A 5418-nucleotide genomic window follows, 5' to 3' on the forward strand; every position below is an offset into this window, starting at 1 on the left:
CCGTCTCAGGGTTGTAGTGAGTGGGCCTACAGGCATTGTGAAAGAATCCATATCCGCCCCTGCTTGCCTTAGCACAGCTCAGATAAACAGAGTGGTCGTTTGGGAAAGCAGATAGACCTGGTGGGGTTGCCGCCGAAATCCCACCCCCCTCTACTCATTCCTATTGGCTCAGCGTCGTTCTCAGGAGGTCCGAGGCCTCTGAAACCTCTGCCAATTGGTTGTGGGGTGGTGGGGCAGGTTGTTAGAGGGGTCACACCTCCACCCTGCCACCCCATGGACCATGCCTGTGCTCTGACGGTGGGGGGGGCTAGATCAGTCTGGGCCCTGATAGGCCATAACTACATCACGTGATCTAGGGTGGTTCTTGCAGCCTGAGGGGTTGGGGCTTAGGGGTCGGCATGGGCTGTCCTTCTGATGTCATGGACCATGTGGTGCTGGTGTCACACACTACGTGACTGGGGGTTGGGGCGGGGTTGTTGAGGCCACACACCACATGACTGGAGGTGGGGACGGTGTTGCTGATGTCACACACCATGCGACTGGGGGTTGGGGGTGGGTTGGTGATGTCACACACCATGCGACTGGTGGTGGGGGTGGGGTTGGTGATGTCACACACCATGTGACTGGGGGTAGGGGCGGAGTTGCTGATGTCACATACCATGTGACTGGAGTCAGTGGGCGGGGTTGGTGTTGTCATACATCACATGACTGGGGTCAGGGGCAGAGTTGCTGATGTCACATACCAAGTGACTGGGGTCAGGGGGGTGGGGCCGGTGACGCCACACACCATACATGGGGAATGGGGGTGGGGCCAAGGGCATGGGACTTCCGGTCCCGCCCACCTGTCATATTTGCATTGAGGAGCCGAGAGCCTGTATACTACTGTGGGTAATGAAACTTTGGTAGAAGAAAATTTAAATGCTGAGGTAGCCAATGGGGCCGCTTTGCCCCTGGCTTGTGCCATATCCTTTGAATAACAGTTCCATTAGTCTCTCTAAAATTCTGCTTTTGTGGCCTTATATGCAGATGTTGAATGCGGTTGTATTTAGAATTGAACATTTTGCAATGAAGCATGTTTTAGTGGTGCTGCTTATGAAAGGCAGCATAGAATACAACCCAATTTTGACTAGTAAATGAATGACACAGTGCCAGCTGTTTCTCCAGGAGAGTTTATTTTTAATCTCTTTAACACATAAAGAAGTAGTCTCAACTATCTGTGCACTTTCCTAATGCAATTATATTAAAGATGTTTAGCTAAAATGCCAATGGTAGTCTAGACATACTAGTGGGATCTCCTGTGCTGGAATTTATTTAAGTAAAGCAAATTTCTGGGGCTCTAGAAAGGGGGAGATGTTTTTGGGCTCTGATTTCTTGTTAATAAAAATGTGGTTTGGAGAAGAATCTATGCATTCTTCAGGGAAGGAGAGGATACATTTTTTAAATTAGATATTGGGCAAAGCAGACATATGAAGAATGTTATGTTGTTCCACTGCTAGGGATTATCATGTTACTAAAATACGGAGTAACAAAATAAGGATGGTGGTGGGGCTCTCAGCAGGAAGGGAGGGGGGAGGGGGAGTGAGCAGTGAGCTGGATTTTGCCTGGCCTCCTAGCTCAGGCTAAGCAAACCTTAGTTAGCAGCAGCAGCAGGTTCCCCCTCCCCCACTCCCCACTCCCTTCCTGCAGATGCCCCCAAAGCTGGGGTGGGGGAGCAGGGCTGGGGAAGAGGGGCAGCTCCTTGGCTGCAGGCAGGCTCCTTGGGCTTCTATATCCAGGCTCAGTTCTCCCCACCTCCTCCCTCAACCCAACAGGTGAGCATCTGTTGGGTGGGTAGGTGTGGGAGTGGTCTAACTCACAGTTCTTTATGTAATGCCCCATGAGTTAGAGTGTGGGCATGCACATCTCAGACTGAAAGAGCCAGTATTGGTAACAATATAATATAGGTATGCTTTAAGACTTCTTTATCGCTGGGGATCTACCAAATTCACAGTGGGAGTGGGCAGCCTTTAACTTGAAGGCTCCCCTGTGCACCCCACACTTCTGATTGGTAGAGGGGCCTTGATGCTTGCTGCTTGTTCCTGGTCATCTGGGAGGCAAAAACCACAGTTTTAAATATGGTGCCATTTTTGCCGCTTGCCTCTGAGGGGCCCTGGCAGCCCTGTGATTTGTTGTTGACTGGCTGGGGGCAAAAACAGTACCATATTTAATACCAAGGTTTTCATCTCCCTGATTAGGAGTAGAGGGAGGGGGCAGGGGACGAATGTAGCAGAGCTTGCCGAGGCAGTGTAGTCTGTAGCTGCCCCTATGGTGCTCCATATGGAGCCAAGCCTCGCCCAGGGCAGCCTGTGCTGCTTATTGCACTGGGTAGGCAAAGTGGGTGGAAGGCAGCTGGAAGCTGGAGCTAGAGATCTGTGCGTTGGTGCAGGAGCTGAAGCTTCCTCTCAGCCTGGAGCAGTGCAGCAAGAGGAGGAGCCACTGCTGGAGGCAAGGGGAGTGAAGCAGCATCCAGGTGGCAACAACACTGGGAGCACCCTTGCTGGAAGATGCGCATGCTGGCTGAGGCCAGGCCTGCAGGTACAGGCTGGAGCATGGTACGGGCTGGGCAAGGCTTGGCTCCATGCAGAGCACCACAGGGACAGCCACAGACCACACCATCTGGGCAAGCTTGCCCCCTGTCCCCTCCCCCTACTCCTAAACAGTGGGGAGGTGAAAACCACTGTTTTAAATATGGTGATGTTTTTGCCTCCCAACCAGTCAACAACAAACAACAGGGCTGCCAGGGACCCTTGGCCCATCAGCAGCAAGTGGCAAAAATGGCATCATACTTAAAAACTGTGCAGTTTGCCTCTCAGCTGATCAGGAATGAGTGGTGAGCAGCAGGGCCCATCCAAAAATCAGCATACAGGGGAATCTTCAAGATTAAAGGAGCTGCCGAACAGCTCACTTTCACTGTGTATTTGGTAGGACCATACTTATCACTTTGTTATTAAAACAGAAAGATGTTTTCAGGAATAAGTTTTCTGTCCTGTTGTGTTCTTATAAGGAATGTTTTCTGTGTCTGAAGTACAACTAATCATCTCTCTGGGACAGTGCTTATATTATAGAACAACAATGATCTTAGGAAGGTAGTACAGCTTTCACAGACATTAGAGCCAGAACGGACCTCGTAAGATTATCGAGTCCAACCCCCAACCCAAGGAGCAGCACTAAGGTGCCTGCTACTTGTAGAGGTAAATAACCACTCAGGTGCCAGTTGCTAGGGCAACCGGAGGGAGCCAGTGACCCACACCTGCTAGCGGTCAGCTGACTGGAAGGGGCAGGGCCTGGCTCCCATTTAAACCCCAGAACTGAGTCTAAGCAGGTAGTTTCCTGCTGGCAACCAGAGGGGGAAGGAGTTTTGCCAGAATGAGTAAAAGAAAGAAGCGCAAACTATATGAGCAGCTCCAGAAACTGGTAAGGGATGGAGCAACCCTTGGGGGTGTGAATGAGATTTTAGCTGGATGGTTTGAAGTTATGTTATAGCCCAGGGACTTGTGTTTTGTTTGCTGTTATACCAGAGATTTGGGTGAGGCTATTAGGGGTTGGAGGAGGCCTCATAGGGATTCCTTGGCACTGTGGGAACCCCAGTCCCAGAGAGGGGGCAGTAGGAAGCCCCGGGGAGTGCAAACCCCAGCACCAGTGAGGTGCGATCTTAAAAACCAGGGAGCCCTGGTGTGCCTGTGGTGCAGCATTATTCTGGTCTTGTTTGTGTGGCCTGGGAGGCAGCAGGCTTGGGGTCATCCCCTGGTTTTGGGCTTGTGGCCCTCCGGCTGTGGGGTTGGTGCCCGGACCCTTAGGACCAGGCTCCAGATTAGAGCAGGAAAAGCGGCCCCAGGCCTTGAGATGATGGAAAAAGCTAAAACCTCAAAGTCAAATCCTGTTTAGTGGGTTTAGACAGGGAGGTCTAGCTAGAGAAAATCAGGGGTCAGTCCCACATAAGGGAAAGGCCCCAGCATATCCAATACAATAGGCAGCCTCCTGCTCACAACAATATCATCCTAATTTCCATCAAGATATGGCAGGAAAGTATAGGGTGCACCCCAAAGAAGGATCCAACAGTGCCCACACAAGGCGCAGAGTACTTCGAAGATGGTGCTGGGAAGGGTGACCTGTTACAGGCAGGAAGTCAGCTAGGGTCAAAGGATCCCAGCAAGACAGGCATCCAAAATATACCATGTGATGTGACTTAGGGCACTGGTTAGAAAAGAGCTACTCACCTCAAAAAAACATATGGTGCTGCCACACCATTGAGAAAAAGCAATCATCCTTGCTCTTGTCTGGCAGTATTTGTTCTGGTGGAAAAAGTGAACACATTTCTGGACATGCCAGGTAGTCAGTCCCTCACCTAACCAATCTGATTTGTCTCTTATTCTGGACCACCACAGTTCCAAAGATAACACTTCTAGCTTTATCAGTAGCACTGATGTACTCTCCTGAACTTTTCAGTGACGTCAGTCGGATGACAGTTGCCTTATGCGTATCTGTATGTCCCTGTTTTGCCTGGACAGTCCTGGATTTCAGAAGCTAGTTCCAGCTGGCTGTTGAGAATTATAATGGGTGTCCCAGAAATGTTGGGGCACAAAGGTGCATTCTGGTTGGGAGCTGGAACACCTTGCAGGTGGGCAGGAAGGAATGGGGCAGGCTGACCCTGCTGACTTGAGAGAAGATTTGGGGGCGGAGGAAAATGGGAGGAGGGGCGTTGTCTCAGATCAATGTCCCAGATTTCCTATGGTCAGCCTACTTGTGTGCAAGTGTTTTTTGGGAGGGGAATCAATTTGTTTGTATCATCTCCTCTACTGATATACATCCACATGAGGAAGCCAGGAAGGAGTAAGAGAGACAGAGCAAGAACATGGTTTCTATGGAGAAAAGGAGAAGTCTAAAGAATATGAGGGTGGTGGGAAGGTGTTAAGCAGGATACAAATAAATAAAAGAAAAAATGAGAGGCTTTTCAAAAGGGTACAGGTTGCTTGAGGTATGTCATAAAGAGTACAACCCCTGGGGGGGGGGGGCGGTGTACACGCCAGGGGTTGTACTCTTTATAATATACCTCAAGCTATATAGTGATGCAGACAGGTGGGAATTGCTTTCCCCATTGTTCCTTTCATAACACAATGAGTTAGTTATTCAGAACGTGAGAAAGAAAGGGATGTTTAGAGGGAGTAGAATAGATTTTTTTTTTCTCATGCTACCCATGTGAAAACTCACTTCCCTGACCCCTCCCCCCCCCCCCCCTCGCCTTCTGGAACCATCCCCTGCTCCTTATTCATGGTGGCTTATACCCTGGTATGACCCTTTTCCTTTTGCTTACCCTAGCCATAACAAATCAATTATAAGAAGTCTTAAAGATGGCTGTTCATGGTCAATGATAATTAAAAA

Source organism: Crocodylus porosus, unplaced genomic scaffold, assembly GCF_001723895.1.
Source record: "Crocodylus porosus isolate Cpor-Errol unplaced genomic scaffold, CroPor_comp1, whole genome shotgun sequence".
Taxonomy (NCBI): domain Eukaryota; kingdom Metazoa; phylum Chordata; order Crocodylia; family Crocodylidae; genus Crocodylus; species Crocodylus porosus.